General features: G+C 41.5%; 1 protein-coding gene across 1 annotated transcript in view; it reads left to right on the top strand.

Moving 5' to 3' along the window:
- Positions 1-14,804: 14,804 nt before the first annotated feature.
- The window catches only part of SETBP1 (SET binding protein 1), a 786,996-nt gene continuing 781,819 nt past the window's right edge, over positions 14,805-19,981 (top strand). The window contains exon 1 of the mRNA XM_070743631.1: positions 14,805-14,816. The gene's annotated coding sequence lies outside the window, so the exon portion shown is untranslated. The remainder of the gene's footprint in view (positions 14,817-19,981) is intronic.

Below are 19,981 nucleotides of genomic sequence, written 5' to 3'. Positions count from 1 at the left end.
TTCTATTCTATTCTATTCTAGTCTAGTCTAGTCTAGTCTAGTCTAGTCTACCCTTCCCTACCTTACCCTACCCTACTATGCTATACTATACTTTTCCCTATTCCGTATTCTATTTTGCACTGTTCTGAACACTGTCCTGTCCTGTTCTGTTCTAGTCTAGTCTAGTCTAGTCTAGTCTAATCTAATCTAGTCTAGTCTAGTCTAATCTAGTCTAGTCTAGTCTAGTCTAGTTTAGTCTATACTACCCTATTATACTATACTTTTTCCAATTCCGTATTCTATTCTATTCTGCACTGATTCTATTCTGCACTGATTCTATTCTATTCTATCCTCTCCTATCCTCTCCTATTCCTCTACTCTAGTCTTGTCCCTAAAGTGGGCCTGGAATTCACCATCTCCTGGTGATTGGTCCAAACTCATCGAGCTGGCTTGTGTACCTAAAGCAGGCCTAAAACTGTCAGCCTCTTGGCTTAATATTATGGTTCCTTAACCGCCAATTCCATATTTGTTCTTTTATCCTTATGAAAAATATAACTCTCATTAATGTTTAGGGATTTGCAAAGTCTTCGGAGAGGGGCGGCCTACAAATCTAAATAATAATAATAATAATAATAATAATAATAATAATAATAATAATAATAATAATGGGTAAATCCAGCAGGTGTTATCTCAATGTGTCGATTGAGACCCTTATCAATCTTAAGTTGCTGGCAGTGGAGTGTATTTTCTTAGGGAGACCACACAGATCCTACTTCCACGCCAGGGTTCTAACCTACCTCGCTGCCAGTTCGCTTCCTCCCACATCGCGTGGGCATGTCTCATAGGCGCATGCACACAAAAAATCTGATTAAAAATTAAAAAGCCCAAAACAAGATGGCGACCATATGCACAGTGCAGGAAACTCAGCTTTTGCACATGCTCAGAAGAATTTTTAAAAAAATTCAAAAAACTTAAATTCAATTTAAAAAAAGAAAACACCAAAAACAAGATGGCAACTGTACCAGACACTTGGTTTCTGCACTTTCTCAGAAGAAAAAAAAAATGAATTTAAAAAAAAAATGAAAAAAAGATGTCGGCACCCCATGAACCAGGATCCACCAATCCAGTTCGGTGACATCATTGTGACATCACCAGTGGGTTACTACCAGTTCGGGTGGGTTACTACCAGTTACTGCCAGCGGGTTACTACCAGTATCATATCTCTGGGACCATCTTCTGCCGCACGAATCCCAGCGACCAGTTAGGTCCCACAGATTTGGCCTTCTCCGGGTCCCGTCGACTAAACAATGTCGTCTGGCGGGACCCAGGGACAGAGCCTTCTCTGTTGTGGCCCCGACCCTCTGGAACCAACTCCCCCCAGATATTAGAATTGCCCCCACCCTCCTTGCCTTTCGTAAGCTCCTTAAAACCCACCTCTGTCGTCAGGCATGGGGGAATTGAGATATTCCCTTCCCCCTAGGCTTACAAAATTTATGCATGGTATGTTTGTATGTATGATTGGTTTCTTAAATTGGGGTTTTTAAACTACTTTTAATATTAGATTTGTTTATATTGGTTTTTTTACTGTTGTTAGCCACCCCGAGTCTACGGAGAGGGGCGGCATACAAATCTAATAAATAGATAGATAGATAGATAGATAGATAGATAGATAGATAGATAGATAGATAGATAGATAGATAGATAGATAGATAGACAGACAGACAGACAGACAGACAAATAAATAAATAAACAACAGTACATACATACATAAGTTCAGGCAAACCAGACAAATGAGAAAGAACCAGGAGAAACACATTTGAAATGTGTCAAAGTGCGTTTCAAACAATGTTAGGACACAACGCCTCCTATTTTATGCGTCCATTTACATGACCCACTCAGAATCCTTTTCATGGACCATAACTTGCCATTTGTGGTTTCTTGAAATTAAAGACCCTCTTAAAATTAAAACAGCTTCCATAACGTTTTATCATTTCCCAATTTTACACAAAACCAGAGCCGGCCTGGCTTGTAAGTGATGGTTTTGCCTTGTACCATATAATGAAAATTAAAGCAAAGGAGCCATAAAGCTTTCTAGCATTAATACAATTTACATCTAATTGCCGTTATTTTATCTGTGCCATCTTTTTTTTCTCTCTTTTTTCTTTTTTAGCAAAGAAAACCTTTGTCAGTTTAAAAGGAAGCTCTTCCAGGCATTGTGTGTGTTGCCACTGGAGCCAACCTTAATGAGACTATTTCCATTTTACGAGGTTTCCAGCCCCATTTTAACTTAAACCCTCAATTATTTAATTTAAAAAGTCTAGTAGAATATTGGTACCTTTGATTTAACCTTGATAAAGCAATGTCAATAGTCTGGTGGGTGTAAAAAAAATAAGATACGATCGTTGGTTTTTAAGGCAATATGCTAAGCTACAAGAAAAAGGAGAAGAAATTTGATACCATAGTATCAGTATTTAGTATTAGTATTTATTAGATTTGTATGCCGCCCCTCTCCGAAGACTCGGGACGGCTAACAACAATATAAAAAGACAATTTATTTATTTATTTATTTATTTATTTATTTATTTATTTATTTATTTATTTATTTATTTATTCTTTGTCCAATATACAATACATATGGAAGAGAATAGACATTAAGTAATATATATAAAGATAGAAAGTAAAAAAGAAGAGAAGTAGATGGGAGGGAGAGAATATATATGATATAAGAGATAAGGAGAGAATATATTATATATATATATATATATATATATATATATATATATATATATATATATATATATATATATATATATATATTATAGATAGATACATAGATAGATAGATAGATAGATAGATAGATAGATAGATAGATAGATAGATAGATAGATAGATAAGGAGAGAATATATATGATATATAAGATAAGGGAAGACAATTGGACAGGGGATGATAGGCACATCAGTGCACTTATATACGCCCCTTACTGGCCTCTTAGGAACCTGGAGAGGTCAATCGTGGAGACCATCTAAAAAACCCCAATTTGAAGAACCACTCATACATACAAGCATACCATGTATAAATTCTATAAGCCTAGGGGGAAGTGAAATTTCAATTCCCCCATGCCTGATGACAGAGGTGGGTTTTAAGGAGCTTGCGAAAGGCAAGGAGGGTGGGGGCAACTCTGATATCTGGGGGGAGCTGGTTCCAGAGGGTCGGGGCCACCACAGAGAAGGCTCTTCTCTTGGGTCCCGCCAAACGACATTGCTTAGTCAACGGGACCCAGAGAAGGCCAACTCTGTGGGACCTAACCGGTCGCTGGGATTCGTGCGACAGAAGGCGCACGAATCATAGCCAATTTGTTTCTCTGATCTAAATATGCTATTATTCCGGGTGCTTTCTTTTGGCCTAAGGTTACATTGTGAGTGATGGGCTCCTAAGGGGATGGTCAGGTACGCAGAACCAGTAGAAAAAAATTGAATTTTTTGAATTTGTTTCCCTTCTGGGCTCTGGATATGTTTTTCCTATCACAGTAAATGAGGTTGAATGTGTATAATTTTAGAAGAGCTGTGCTTGCATGTGTCTACATACAGTTCATATAGTAAATGTTGTGATTCAGCCTGAGGCTGCTCAGGGACCAGCTGTGTCTCTGCTGGCTCCATGCCCGGAGGAGGATGACAGCGCAGAGGAGGGGGCTGAACAGTTGGACGGGGGAGAGGAGAGTCAGGAATGGGATGAAGGAGAACAGCATGAGAGCCCCGGGGGGGGGGGGGGGCTCTCCCCAGCCAGTAGCTTGGAGTCATTAGGTGATGATGCACAAGCTGTCATTGACCTGAGACAGAGACGTTCAGAGCAACGAAAGGAGCAGTTAAAGAGATATTTTCACCATTGAATTAGAAACAGCTGGGTTTGGGTGTGGTCCTCATCAGCAGGGTTTAAAGATGAGAGAGGCCTGTAATTGACATCATAAGTAGACCTGAACCATGAGAGACAACATGAGAAAGCACATCCAGAAAACCACATTGTCTGATCTGTAATCAATTTATTTGCAAATTGTGGTGGAAAATAAGTATTTGGTCAATAACAAAAGTTCATCTCAACACTTTCTTATATATCCTTTGTTGGCAATGACAGAGGTCAAATGTATTCACAAGGTTGCCACACACTGTTGCTGGTATGTTGGCCCATTCCTCCATGCAAATCTCCTCTAGAGCAGTGATGTTTTGGGCCTATCACGGGGCAACACGGACCTTCAACTCCTTCCAAAGGTTTTCTATAGGGTTGAGATCTGGAGATTGGCTTGGCCACTCAAGGACCTCGACATGCTTCTTACAAAGCCACTCCTTTGTTGCTCTGGTGGTGTGCTTGGGATCATTGTCATGCTGAAAGACCCAGCCACGTTTCAGCTTCAGTGTCCTTGCAGATGGAAGAAGGTTTGCACTCAAAATCTCACGATATATGGCCCCATTCATTCTTTCATGTACAGGGATCAGTCGTCCTGGCCCCTTTGCAGAGAAACAGCCCCAAAGCATGATGTTGCCAGCCCCATGCTTCACAGTAGGTAGGGTGTTCTTTGGATGTAACTCAGCATTCTTTCTCCTCCAAACACGACAAGTTGTGTTTCTACCAAACAGTTCTACTTTGGTTTCATCTGACCATATGGCATTGTACCAATACTCTTCTTTATCATCCAAATGCTCTCTAGCAAACTTCAAACAGGCCTGGACATGTACTGGCTTAAGCAGGTGGACACGTCTGGCACTGCAGAATCTTGAATCCCTGGCAGTGTAGTGTGTTACTGATGGTAGCCTTTATTACGTTGGTCCCAGCTCTCTGCAGGCCATTCACTAGGTTCCCCAGTGTGGTTCTGAGATTTTTCCTCACCGTTTTTGTGATCATTTTGACCCCCCGGGATGAGATTTTGCATGGAGCTCCAGATTGAGGGAGATTATCAGTGGTCTTATATGTCTTTTATTTTCTAATTATTGTGCCCAGATTTGATTTCTTCACAACAAGCTGCTTGCCTATTGCAGATTCAGTCTTCCCAATCTGGTGCAGGGCTACAATTTTGTGTCTGGTGTCCTTCGACAGCTCTTTGGTCTTCACCATAGTGGGGTTTGGAGTGTGACTATTTGATGTTGTGGATAGGTGACTTTTATACTGATAACAAGTTCAAATAGGTGCCATTACTACAGGTAATGAGTGGGGGGACAGAGGAGCCTCTTAAAGAAACATAGAAACCTAGAAACATAGAAGACTGACGGCAGAAAAAGACCTCATGGTCCATCTAATCTTCCCTTATACTATTTCCTGTATTTTTATTTTAGGATTGATATATGTTTATCCCAAGGATGTTTAAATTCAGTTACTGTGGATTTACAAACCACATCTGCTGGAAGTTTGTTCCAAGCATCTACTACTCTTTCAGTAAAATAATATTTTCTCATGTTGCTTTTGATCTTTCCCCCAACTAACTTCAGATTGTGTCCCCTTGTTCTTGTGTTCACTTCCCTATTAAAAACATTTCCCTCCTGAACCTTTCTTAACCCTTTCACATATTTAAATGTTTTCATCATGTCCCCCCTTTTCCTTCTGTCCTCCAGACTATACAGATTGAGTTCATGAAGTCTTTCCTGATACGTTTTATGCTTAAGACCTTCCACCATTCTTGTAGCCCATCTTTGGACCCAATATCTTTTTGTAGCTGAGGTTTCCAGAACTGAACACAGTATTCCAAATGTGGTCTCTCACCAGCGTTTTATACAGCGGGATCACAATCTCCCTCTTCCTGCTTGTTATACTTCTAGCTATGCAGCCAAGCATTCTACTTGCATTCCCTACTGCCTGACCACACTTAATATTTTAGATTTTTTGATATGTTTCCTTCTATTGTTTTTAAGCTGCCATGAATTGCTTTTTTGTAGGATGGACCACCATATAAATTTAATAAGTGAATAACTAAAACAATGTGATCGCTTTCCTCAAAGTGATGTATTGCCCGTTTTCTCCTTTAAATCAAGCTAATTACAGACTCACACATTCAATGGATATTACAATCTTGTCAAACACACCTGTGTATGTGGACTTCAAAGAATGGGAATGGCTTTGAAAGATAGCAAGTTATGTCTTTATTATTCTCCCAAGTGGTCTGTATGGGCTGCCTGGGCACATGTGTTTTTTTTTTAAAAGAAAATATGGTGCCAGAACGTAGATCATTTTAGAGGTGAACATCTGCTTTTTCATGTCTGTAGCACATCTGCCATTGAAGGCAGGGCAACTTAGTTACCAAGCAAAATTTAGACTTTCTCCTGTATGTATTTGTAATACTTAATTGTATACTTGCTTTATATTTTTATATTCGTATGTGAAACTTTTTGTTCTGTTGCCAAATTTTCCTTTATTGGGACTTTGAGATCACGTATAAGAACCAAATCATTTCCCACTTAACATCAGCCAGTCAAAGATCTTAGATTATCAGGGGAAAATGCTATACTCTATATCCTTGCTCACATATTCTGAAATGAAAGGGTTTGCAGTTTTTGTGATAGACCACACAAGACAAGGGGTCTTAGCTTTGCTCACAGATATCGTGCCCAAACCACAATGCATGTCATCTCTTTTTAGAAGAATATTTATTTTTATTTATTTATTTATTTGATTCGTATGCCGCCCCTCTCCGTATAATGAATACAATGAACATTTAAACCTCCCATAATCCTTTACCATTGGTAATGCTTGCTGGGCCAATCAGCTCCAAAATACCACTTGATATCAGTTGTTTATCTTTTAGGAGTTTTTTTAATTCATTTATCCAATACACAAATACATGGAAAGAGAATAGACATGAAGTAATATACAGAGAGATAAATGTAAAAATAGAGAAGATATATGAAAGGAAGAAAATATATATGATATATGAGATAAAGGAAAGACAATTGGACAGGGGATGAAAGGCACACTAGTGCACTTATGCACGCCCCTTACTGGCCTCTTAGGAACCTGGAGAGGTCAATCGTGGATAGTCTAAGGGAGAAATGTTGGGGGTTAGGGGTTGACACTATTGAGTCCGGTAATGAGTTCCACGCTTTGACGACTCAATAGTTAAAGTCATATTTTTTACAGTCATGTTTGGAGCGGTTAATATTAAGTTTGAATCTGTTGCGTGCTCTTGTGTTGTTGCGGTTGAAGCTGAAGTAGTCATTGACGGGTAGGACATTACAGCATATGATCTTGTGGGCAATACTTAAATTGTGTTCTAAGCTTTCTAGACCTAGGATTGTTAGTCTATTTTCGTAGGGTATTCTGTTTCGAGTGGAGGAGTGAAGGGCTCTTCTGGTGAAATATCTTTGGATGTTTTCAAGGGTGTTGATGTCCGAGATGTGGTATGGGTTCCAGACAGATGAGCTGTATTCGAGGATGGGTCTGGCAAAAGTTTTGTAGGCTCTTGTGAGTAGTGTGAGATTGCCGGAGCAGAAGCTACGTAGGATCAGGTTAACAACTCTAGAAGCCTTTTTGGCAATATTGTTGCAGTGGGCTTTAGCACTTAGGTCATTTGATATTAGTATTCCAAGGTCTTTTACTGAGTGTTGGTTGGCTGTCAGAATTTGTTTATTCAGTTCATATATGAGGTTTGGATTCTTTTTGCCGATGTGGAGGGTAGAGCATTTGTTGGTTGATATTTGAAGTTGCTGTGATTGTTGTGGTAATAGTTCTTGTAACACTTTGCTGCTGTATTCAATGCATTCCATCATTACTACAAATCTTTAAAAGTCTTCTGCCCTCTAATAGGAAGGTCATTCTCACTAGGGAAATTAAACCCCTTCTGGACTTAGAGGCCCACTTGCATCAGCTGGAAGCTATATCAAAGAAAGAGTCTACCTTTAAAAAAATAAAAACAGGGGAGATGTGGGAACGCGGGAACTAGTGTCTTGGAATGTGCGTGCGAAAAGCATAGACCTTGAGCATGACACGTATGATGACCCAGTTTCTCTAGCAACATTCTCCTTCCCTGCACTCTTATCTTGCTTTCCTTGCTGCTAGCCTAAGAAAAGTGCAACATTATATATCATGAGGTGGGCTGATGGGGCCCTTCTCTCGCTCTTGCTTTATTTTTCTCATGAATCAGCACCTTGAAATGTAGCACAAGTTGTGTGATTTTTATTGGTTATATTTTGTACGCTTAATACGTTATAAGTTTGAATTGGTGTAACAGACCCATGTGAAATGTAGCATCACAGAAGCCTGCCTTTCTTTGTTTGCTTTCAATAAAAGGGTCATCCTGGATTTAATCTAGGTTGCTTCACCAGAGAGAAAATCCAGGTGGCCTCACCAAAGAGAAAAAGTTGTTTTTAAGTTTCTTGTCCGAGGTTTTTTCTCTAAACATTGGATTCGTGAGTAACCCGCAGTCAGTTGCCAGCTGTGAGCTTCCATAGTCTGGCTTCTCTTTTTGGGTTGGTATTGGCTTCTGGAGTGACCCAGACAGAACAGTAAATAATGTATATTTTTGTGTGACTGTGTATAATATGTATGTACACATATGGCATATATACATAGAATAAAAGAGTATATTTTGGATGTTCAGTAATAGTAAATAGGGAAATTGTATCTCTTGGAGGCGAGGCCAGGTACCCTAACTCAAACCCTTGACATGAGTGACGTCAAGTTGGTCACCTTTAAGCCAGTCACATGACCCTTAAGCAGGGATGGGCTGCTGCCTGGATGGAGAGGAACGCAGTGGGGTAGCAAAAATGGAGCTCCACCCCAGAGCACCCAATTTGCACTGAAAGATTGATTGATTGATTGATTGATTTTGTCCATTGCACTATGAGAGTTATATTGGGTATACATATAGTAAATATATAATGAAGGTTATAGAGGATATACTCATAGTAAAGTATATCTAAGAAAGAATAGAAGAGAAGAAATGGGAATAAAATATATCAGTGAAAGAATAGAATAAATATAGGAAAGAAGAAAGGTATAGGAGATATAGGAGAGCAATAGGACAGGGGACGGAAGGCACTCTAGTGCACTTGTACTCGCCCCTTACTGACCTCTTAGGAATCTGGAGAGGTCAACCGTAGATGTTGAAAGAAAACGCAGGGCGTCCTGCATAAGCCATGCCCACAGTGTGGTAGTAAAAATTTTGGTAGCCCTTCACTGCCTTTAAGCCACCCCCGGTCACATGATCATCAAGCCACTCCCACCTGATCACATGGCTGGCAAGCCCCGCCCAAAAAATAATCCACGCCCACAGTGTGGTAGTAAAAAAGTTTGCAGCCCTTCACTGGCTTACAATCATGAGTCTCACAGCCATTGGGTAGACAAAACCTGTTGTAACACTTGTTCTCTTATCGGTTACCTAATTCCAGAAATATAGCCAAACTCACTAACCACAAAAGGCAGGAAGAAGAACAGATTTGGAAGGGACCTTGGAGGTCTTCTAGTCCAGTGATTTTCAACCTTTTTTGAGCCGTGGCACATTTTTTACATTTACAAAATCCTGGGGCACACCACCAACCAAAATGACACAAAATGACACCCTAAGACACTCTCCTCACTTTTTCCATCCCTGTCTCCTCCCCACCGTTGTGTGTGTGTGTGTGTATATACACACACTCTTGAACCAATTCCAAAAACAGGTGAGGGCTGGGTTTTTTCTTTTATTCTTTGGGTGCTTTTTATCATATGCTTTAAATCAAGAGTCACTTCTCTCTCTCTCTTGTTTCTCTCTCTTTCCTCTCATTCTCTGTCTTAATCATTTTCTCACTTCTCTTTTTTCCTCCCCTTTTTGTTCATTTCTCTCTCTCTCTCCCCCTTCCTCTCCTTTTCTCTTTCTCTCTCTCTTGCTTTCTTTCTCTCTCACTCTTGCTTTCTCTCTCTCTCTTGATTTCTCTCTCTCTCTCTCTTTCTCTCTTTCTTTCCCTCTCTTTCTCTCTCTCTCTCTCACTCTCACTCTCTCAGCAAAAAGTTGCGAGACCGGAACCTGAGCTTCCTTCTTCGCGGCACACCTGACCATGTCTCGCGGCACACTAGTGTGCCACGGCACACTGGTTGAAAAACACTGTTCTAGTCCAATCCCCTGCTCAGGTGAGTAACCCTATACTACATTAGATAAGTGGCTGTCCAATCTCTTCTTTAAAACCTCTAGTATTGCAGCACCCACAACTTCTAGAGGCAGGTCCTTCCACTGATTAATTCTTCTCGTTGTCCAAAAATTTCACCCTAGTTCCAAGTTGCTTCTCTCCATTGCTTCTTGTCCCTCCTTTTGGTGCTTTGGAGAATAGGTTATTTTTTATTTAATTGTTTGTTTTGTCAAGTACGTTATTGGTGGTATACAAAGATATAACAAAGATAGAGGGGACATGATAGCTGTATACAGGTATACGAGGGGTTGCCATAGAGAGTAGGGGGCCACTCTATTCTCCAGAGCACCAGAGGGTTGGACGAGGAACAACGGCTGGAAGCTGACCAAGGAGAGATTCAACCTAGAAGTAAGGAAGAACTTCCTGACGGTCAGAGCGATCAACCAGTGGAACAACCTGCCTGCGGAGGTTGTGAACTCCCCAACTCTGGGCACTTTCAAGAGGAGATTGGACTGCCACTTGGCTGGGGTGCTTTAGGATTCCCGCTCAGGCAGGGGGTTGGACTTGATGACCTGCATGGTCCCTTTCAACTCTAACAATAAATAAATAAATAGATAGATAGATAGATAGATAGATAGATAGATAGATAGATAGATAGATAGATAGATAGATAGATAGATGATAGATAGACAGACAGACAGACAGACAGACAGACAGACAGACAAACAAACAAACAAACAAACAAATGTTTATATACATGATACTAGTAAGAGAGAAACATTAGGACAGGGGACGGAAGGCACGCTGGTGCACTTATACACGCCCCTTACTGACCTCTTAGGAATCGGGAGAGGTCAACAGTGGATAGTCTAAGGGTAAAGTTTTGGGGGTTAGGTGATGATACTACAGAATCTGGTAGTGAGTTCCATGCATTAACTACTCAGTTACTAAAGTTGTATTTCCTGCAGCCGTGCTTGGACCGGTTTACTTTAAGTTTGTATCTGCTGTGTGCTCGTATGTTGTTGTGGTTGAAGCTGAAGTAGTCACTGACAGGAAGGATGTTGTAGCGGATGATTTTATGAGCTATGCTTAGGTCGTGTTTGGTTTCATGCTGGAGCAGGACTTGAACTCAGAGTCTCCTGCTTTCTAACTTGGTGCCTTAACCAGTAGACCAAAACTGAGTCTCCCATTGTTATCTCCTTGTTGTTGTTTCTGTCCCCACGCCTTTAAAATATTATATATGGGAAGTGTTCCAGTGCCATGAATAAGCCCTCTATTCAAATTAGCAAGATTTGACAGATACAAATGCTCCCATAAACATTTTGGTTAAACACTGTGCAATGTGTTTCAAACACATGTTAATGCATTTTATTTTATATAAATAAGAGTTCTATTGCCCATTCTAGTGAGCCTTTTGGATTTCACCACATACAGCCTTCATTAATATGGAGAGTGCAGCGGCCTATAAAACTATAGGCAGAATAATAATTATCAGTATAATTTGTCTTGACAACCAGTCTTGGGCCCCATACATTTCTTGCAGTCAATAGACATTAGAAAACACGGCACAATTTCATGAATACCAATTCCCACTTTGTTCCTGTAGGCTGTACTTATTTTGGGTGGTGAAAGAGAAAGAGAGGGGGAGAGAGAGAGCAAGAAAAATGGAAGGGGGAGAGAGTGGGGTGGAGATAGAGAGACGGAGGGAGAGAGGGGCAGGGAGAGAAAGGGGAGAGTGAAAGAGAGAGAGAAAGGGAGGGACGGAGAGAGAGAAAGGGAGAGAGAGGTAAATGGGTGAAAAAGAGAGTGGAGGAGAAAGGGAGGGAGAGAAAGCAAGAGAAAGAAAGGAAGAGAAAGAGAAAGGGAAGGAGGGAGAGAAAGAGGGTGAGGGAGGGCAGGAAAGGGAGAGAGGGACAAAGAGAGAGGGGGAGAGGAATAGAGAAGGGGGAAGGAGGGAGAGAGAGAGGAAGGAAGAGAAACATATAGGGGAGGAGGGAGAGAAAGAGAGAAAGGGAGGGAGGAAGAGGAAGAGAAATAAAGAGAGGGAGGGAGGGAGATGGAGGGAGGGAAAGAGAGAGAGGGGAGAAAGGAAGAGAAAGAAAGAGAAGGAGGGAGGGAGAAAGAGAGAAGGAGGGAGAGGGAGGGAGGGAGAGAGGAAGAGAAAGAAAGAAAGAAAGGGAGAGAGAGAGGAAGAGAGATGGAGGGAGGGAAAGAGAAAGAGTGAACATGAAAGGAAGAGAAAGAAAGAGAGGGAGGGAGAAAGAGATGGAGGGAGGGAAAGAGAGGGAGTGAGTGAGAAGAAGATGAAGAAAGAGAGGGAGGGAGGGAGAAAGAGACGGAGGGAGGAAAAGAGGAAGGAGGAGTGGAAGAAAAAGAAAGAAAGGGAGGGAAAGAGAGAGAGGGAAGGAGGAGGAGAGAAAGAGGGAGGAGAGAAAGAGGGAAGGGGAGAAAGAGAAAGAGAGAAAAAAGAAGGGGGCAAGAGAAAGAGGGAGGGAGGGAAGAAGAAAGGGTTTCCAGGCCAAAAACTCCCCCCCCCCCAAAAAAAGCAGAAAATTTCCCATAAAAGAAATGATTCAAACAATTTGCAAAGGTACATTGAGAATTCTGTAGGAAACCTGATGGGACTGAGTAGGGGATTGAGTCAATTTTACATCCGAAGCATTAAGATGCTATAAGAGTTGACCCTTGCACAGTCTGGAAATGACTCATAAAGGTTCAGTTGTTACTTGAACAAGAAACTCTTTTTGTTTCCTATGCAAGAAGGCATTTCTTCTCTGGTGACATCATTCAACTCTGCATCGTAGGGCAATTGTTTAGTCATGTGTTTTCCAAATTAGATCAAATGGAAAGCAGCATCAAATTTAATATGAATGTACAGCCTTTAAGATGGCTGGGTCACTAGGACTGGCAGCAACCCAGGCCTGGCATGCCCCTAAATTGGCTCACTTGGTGGCACCATAGGACCACCATCTTGTTTTTTAGCTCTGCGCATTCATGCACCCACATGGGTTTTTAAGCACTGTGCTTGTGTGCAGTTACACGGTGCATCAAGGATGCGAACTGGTAGTGGAGAAAGTCAGAACCCACCCCTGTCCTGGGCCCAGCAAGACATTACAAATGGAAGGAAGGAAGGAAGGAAAGAAGGGAGGGAGGAAGCGAGGAAGCGAGGAAGCGAGGAAGCGAGGAAGCCAGGAAGCCAGGAAGCCAGGAAGCCAGGAAGCAAGGAAGCAAGGAAGCAAGGAAGCAAGGAAGCAAGGAAGCAAGGAAGCAAGGAAGCAAGGAAGCAAGGAAGCAAGGAAGCAAGGAAGCAAGGAAGCAAGGAAGCAAGGAAGCAAGGAAGCAAGGAAGCAAGGAAGCAAGGAAGCAAGGAAGCAAGGAAGCAAGGAAGCAAGGAAGCAAGGAAGCAAGGAAGCAAGGAAGCAAGGAAGCAAGGAAGCAAGGAAGCAAGGAAGCAAGGAAGCAAGGAAGCAAGGAAGCAAGGAGAGGGAGGGAAGCAAAGAGAGGGAGGGAAGCAGGGAGGAAGGGATGGAGGGAGGGAGAAAGGAAGTAAGGAGAGGAAAGAGGGAGGGAAACAGGAAGGGAGGGAAGGGGGCAAGGAAAGAAGGAAAATTCTGGGAGAGGGGAAAGCAATGACGAAGAAAGGGAGGGAAGGAAGGGAGGGAGGGAGGATATCAATCAATTAATGATATAATGGTACAATGTCTAGTAACCCCTAGTCTTTCTCTTATTAGTCTAGAGCAGTGATGGCGAACCTATGGCATGGTTGCCACCGGGGGCATGTGGAGCCATATCTGCTGGCATATGAGACGTTATCCTCGCTCAGCTCCAATGTGCATGTGTGGGCTGGCCAGCTGATTTTTGGCTTTCACAGAGGCTCTGGGGGGGTAGGAGAGGGCGTTTTTACCCTCCCCCAGTTCCAGGGAAACCTTTGGAGTCTGGGGAGGGTGAAACACCAGCCTCCTGGGCCCATCAGAAGTTGGGAAACAGGCCATCTCCAGCAGGGGAAGCTGTTTTCGCCCTCCCCAGGGATTGAATTATGGGTGTGGGCACTCACGCATGTGCGATAACATGTATGCACGCTCTTTCGGCACCCAAGGAAAAAAAGATTCACCATCACTGGTCTAAGAATAGAATAGAATGGAATGGAATGGAAGGGAAGGGAAGGGAAGAGAGAGAAGAGAAGAGAAGAGAGAGAAGAGAAGAGAAGAGAAGGAGAAGAGAAGAGAATTCTTTATTGGCCAAATGTGACTGGACACACAAGGAATTTGTCTTTGGTGCAGATGCTCTCAGTATACATAAAAGCGAAAATACATTTGTCAAGAATCATGAGGTATAGCACAATGATTGTCATAGGGGTCAGATAAGCAATGGGGAAACAATCAATATTAATATAAATCTTAGGGATGCAAGCAACAAGTTCATTCTTTCATTTGATTTGATTTGATTTGATTTGATTTGATTTGATTTGATTTGATTTGATTTGATTTGATTTGATTTGATTTGACTTGACTTGACTTGACTTGACTTGACTTGATTTGAATGCCACCCAATCCCGAGGGACTCAGGGAGGTTTACAACAAGAATAAAAACAGTAGAAAATGATTAAAATACAAGAATTACCAATACTATAAAAACTCTTAAATATTGTCACTGCAATCATACCATTAAACATCCCAATCAAGTCATGTCTAGGTCGGAGGTGGGAGATGTTAACAATTCTCAGTTACAGTCATGCAGTCATAAGCTGGAGGAGATGGGTGATAGGAATTATGTTGGGTGAGAAAGAAGCCAAGTCACTTCTCTCGATTTTGGCAAAGCTGACTCCCAGCTAAGCAAACAAAGATCCTCATTCACACTTCTGCTGTCATTTTTGCAATGCACTTAAGGATCTGGGCACACTTACGATCCATCATTTGGAAGGAACCAGGGCTTAAATCGGTTGCAGGCTGCCAAAAAAAATCTCTAATGGTAATAGGGCTTTTATGTTGCTGTAGTTGTCGCATTTCACCACCAGGGGGTACTGCTGGGCCTTTGTTCAATCAAGGGTTGAAGAAACTATGGATGGAGGAACAGAGCCATTTTCTCCAGGGTTGAGAGTGACTCATTTTCTTATCAATTCGACTTTGGACTCTTCAAAAAAATGATGGCAATAACATAATAACGGAGTTGGAAGGGACCTTGGAGGTCTTCTAGTCTTCTAGTCCAACTTCCTGCTCAACCTCCTGGTGAAGATTCAGATAGATGGTTGTCCAATTTCTTAGAAACATAGAAACATAGAAGACTGACGGCAGAAAAAGACCTCATGATCCATCTAGTCTGCCCTTATACCATTTCCTGTATTTTATCTTACACTGGATATATGTTTATCCCAGGCATGTTTAAATTCAGTTACTGTGGATTTACCAACCACGTCTGCTGGAAGTTTGTTCCAAGGATCTACTACTCTTTCAGTGAAATAATATTTTCTCACGTTGCTTTTGATCTTTCCCCCAACTAACTTCAGATTGTGCCCCCTTGTTCTTGTGTTCACTTTCCTATTAAAAACACTTCCCTCCTGAACCTTATTTAACCCTTTAACATATTTAAATGTTTCGATCATGTCCCCCCTTTTCCTTCTGTCCTCCAGACTATACAGATTGAGTTCATGAAGTCTTTCCTGATACGTTTTATGCTTAAGACCTTCCACCATTCTTGTAGCCCGTCTTTGGACCCATTCAATTTTGTCAATATCTTTTTTTAGGTGAGGTCTCCAGAACAGAACACAGTATTCCAAATGTGGTCTCACCAGCGCTCTATATAAGGGGATCACAATCTCCCTCTTCCTGCTTGTTAAATTGCTCCAGTGATGGAGCATTAACAACTTCTGGAGGCAAGCTGTTCCACTGCTTAATTGTTCTCATTGTCAGGTACTTTCTCTTTAATTCTATCTTGATTCTCTCCTTGATTAGTTTCCATTCATTGTTTTTTCTCTTGCCTTGGGGTGCCTTGGTTAATATGTTGACCCCTTCCTCTTCTTTGGGGCAGCCTCTCAAATACTGGAATACTTTTATGTTTATTTTATTTCTTTATTTATTTCATCAGGCATGTAATAATAATAGTAACAACAACAACAACAACAACAACAACAACAACAACAACAACAGAGTTGGAAGGGACCTTAGAGGTTTTCTAGTCCAACCTCCTGCTTGGACAGGTGACCCTACACTACTTCAGACAAATAGTTATCCAACATCTTCTTAAAAACTCCCAGCACTGGAGCAATCACAACTTCTGGAGGCAAGCTGTTCCACTGATCAATTGTTCTAACTGTCAGGAAATGTCTCCTTAATTCTAAGTTACTTCTTTCCTTGTTTAGTTTCCACCCATTGCTTCTTGTTTTGGAGAATAGGTTTGGGGCAACCTGGAGATATTGTTACACTGCTATCATGTTTCCTCTGATCCTTCTTTTCATTAAACTATACATGCCCAGTTCCTGCATCCATTCTTCATATGTTTTAGCCTCCAGTTCCCTAATCATCTTTGCTGCTCTTCTCTACACTTTTTCTAGAGTCTCAACATCCTTTTAGCATGGTGGCGACCAAAACTGAATGCAGTATTCTGAGTGTGGCCTTTCCAAGACCTTAAAAAGTGGCATTAACACTTCTTGATTCTATCCATCTGTTAATGAAGCCTGTTGGCTTTTTTGGGAGCTGCTGAACACTGCTGGCTCCTATTTAAATGGTTATCAACTAAGACTCCAAGATCCCTCTCATGGTTACTACTGTTGAGCAAGGTACCAAATATACTGTACCTGTGCATGTATTAGATAATGGAACAGAATAGAATGGGATGGAATGGAATGGAATAAAGTAGAGTAGAGTGGAGTGGAGTGGAGTGGAGTGGAGTGGAGTGGAGTGGAGTGGAGTGGAGTGGAATGGAATGGAATGGAATAGAATAGAATAGAATAGAATAGAATAGAATTCTTTATTGGCCAAGTGTGATTGGACACACAAGGAATTTGTCTTGGTGCATATGCTCTCAGTGTACATAAAAGAAAAAGATACATTTGTCAAGAATCACGTGATACAACACTTAATGATTGTCATAGGGGTCAAATAAGCAATGAAGAAACAATCAATATTAATAAAAATCTTAGGATGCAAGCAACAGAACAGAACAGTATAGAAAATGAATGGAGCGAAACGGAACGGAACGGAACAGAACAGACAGAACAGAATAGATGGAAGGGACTGTGGAGGTCTTCTAGTCCAACCCCCTGATCCTACCAAAGCAAGTATTCTCCAAAAATGTTCTTTTCTTCTGAACTTTTCTCCCAACCAGAGTTAAGGAAGAGAACTACTTGCTCTCTATGGCCTGTTCTGATATTTATATGTCTTGCTGCTATTATACCAGCCTCATCTCAGGGGATTTAAAGCCATTTTGAATTCTGGTTAATATTACCAACCAGGGTTTGATTTACTACACCAGGAAGATTATGGTGGGCGTTGGGCCAGCTTCTCTTCCAAGCCGCTTTTAAAAAATGTATGAACTTACCTGGATCTCTATGGCACCAGAGGGTGAGACGATACGCCCAGTGTCCATAAAAATGATCCAGAGAGCTACTCTAGGCAGGAAATCCCTCTTGGAGGGAGAAGGAATCGGAGCAGTTCTAAGGGAATTGTCAATGCAACACCACATAAAAATTGCAGTTTAAACTTTCATTTGCAAAACCCAGTGAAATGGGAGAATAATGGAGATTCTCCAAGGTGTTTTAGAATTTGCTGTTTATTCTCCACTGTTTCATCCTCTCCTTCTCCTCTTTTTCTTTTTTCTCTTCTTCCTCCTCCTCCTTTTTCTCCTTCGCTTTCTTTTTTCTTCTCCTCCTCTTCTTTCTCCTTCCTTTTTCTCTTTTTCCTTCTCTTCCTCTTGTCCTTTACCCATTCTTTCTCTCTTTCTTTTCCTTCTCCTCCTCCCCCTCCTCTCCTTCCCCATCTCCTCCTCCTCTTCCTTATTCTTCTCCTTTTCCTTCTCTTCCTCTCCTCCTCCTTTTCCTCTCTTTCTTTTCCTTCTCCTCCTCTTTCTCCTCCTCCTTTTCCCCCTTTTCCTTCTCTTCCTCTCCTCTTCCTCTTTCTAATCTTCCTCTTCTCCTTTCCCTACTTTTCCTCTATTTCTTTTCCTTCTCTTCTCCTTCTTCTTCTCCCCCCCTCTCCTCCTTTTTTCTCCTTTTTGTTCTCTTCCTCTCCTCCTCCTTTTCCTCCTCTTACTCTCTTTCTTTTCCTTCTACCCCTCTTCTCCTTCCCCTTCTCCTCTTCCTTTTTCTTCTCCCTTTCCTCCTCTTCCTCTCTCCTCCTCCTCTTCCCCCTCCTCCCCTCCTACTTTTCTCCTTTCTTCCACTTCCTCCTCTCCTCCTCCTCTCTTCCTTTCTTTTATTGGAAGCCTTACAAAGATACTTTAGCTTTATTAAATCTGGTTTTACAAGAACGCTTTATGGGATTGTATCTACTTGTCCCTTACAGGAGCTTTTATCATTTAAGGAAGAGGGGGGAAAAATACCCCAATATCTTTCAAACATCCTGCAGAAGTTTTTAGAACTGCTCAGCGTGTTAACTTATCTTGGTGGACAATCAACTAAACATGAGCCAACAATGTGCAGCAGCAGCCAAAAAAGCCAACACAATCCTAAACTGCATCAACAGGGGAATACACTCCAAGACCAGGGAAGTCTTAATACCACTCCACTACGCCCTGGTCAGAACACACCTGGAGTACTGTATTCAGTTCTGGTCACCACACTTCAAAAGAGACATTGAAACTCTGGAGAAGGTGCAAAAAAGAGCAACCAAGATGATTAAGGGATTGGAAACCAAGACTTACGAAGAGAGACTGAGGGAACTGGGCATGGATAGCCTAGAGAAAAGGAGGGCCAGAGCGGACATGATAGCAGTCTACAAGTATACAAGGGGATGTCACAGAGAGGAAGGGATCACTTTATTCTCCAGGGCACCGGAGGCCCGGACGAGGAACAACGGCTGGAAGCTGACCAAGGAGAGATTCAACCTGGAAATAAGGAAGAACTTCCTGACGGTCAGAACGATCAACCAGTGGAACAACCTACCAGTGGACGTTGTGAACTCCAATACTCTGGACATTTTAAAGAGGAGATTGGACTGCCATTTGGCTGGGATGCTATAGGGTTCCTACTTAGGCAGGGGGTTGGACTTGATGACCCACATGGTCCCTTCCAACTCTAACAATAAATGAATGAATGAATGAATGAATAAGAAAGAAAGAAAGAAAGAAAGAAAGAAAGAAAGAAAGAAAGACATGGTCTGATGGCAATTCATGTTAACTTTTTATATTCTTTTCCTTGGTCAAGAAATGGCTTCCATTATGGGAGATATTATGGATCCCTTTCAAAGAGACTTGAGGGCAATAAGCAGGAAAGGGACTGTACTTATTTTTATTATGTTTCTTCTGAATTCTTCATTATCTTTTATAAAATTGGCTTTCCTCAGCTCACAAGTTGGAAGAAAAAGCCGAGATAAGCTACAGACCACTTATTGAATGAGTGGAATTTTTTTTTTTGTTATTCTTTTGCAATTTCATCCTGAATAGCTGACTCTTTATTCCGCTCATTTGAAAATGGTTTGTTTTATGGGAAGATGGAAACACTTCAAGGCTGCCTAGAATTATCCTTGGGGTTTAAGCTAATATTTCTGCCTTTCCAAGCCTTCTCGTGGAAGAGATAGGTTGTGAATTGAACAACCAAACAATTCTCTATTTTGTAGAGTCTGGATTGAATGCATTCAACGTGAAACAAGGCGGAGAAATTCAGAAACCATATAAATAAAAAATGCAAATGCTCGTTTGTTCGAAATCTTAAGTCTCTGAAAGTTCTTCACCAATTGCTTTGAAATTTTGACACGACATTGCATTCAAATAC

This window comes from Erythrolamprus reginae, chromosome 2, assembly GCF_031021105.1.
Source record: "Erythrolamprus reginae isolate rEryReg1 chromosome 2, rEryReg1.hap1, whole genome shotgun sequence".
NCBI classification, from domain to species: domain Eukaryota; kingdom Metazoa; phylum Chordata; class Lepidosauria; order Squamata; family Dipsadidae; genus Erythrolamprus; species Erythrolamprus reginae.
Note: the sequence above shows the minus strand (reverse complement) of the source record. Positions and strands in the feature narration are given on the sequence as shown.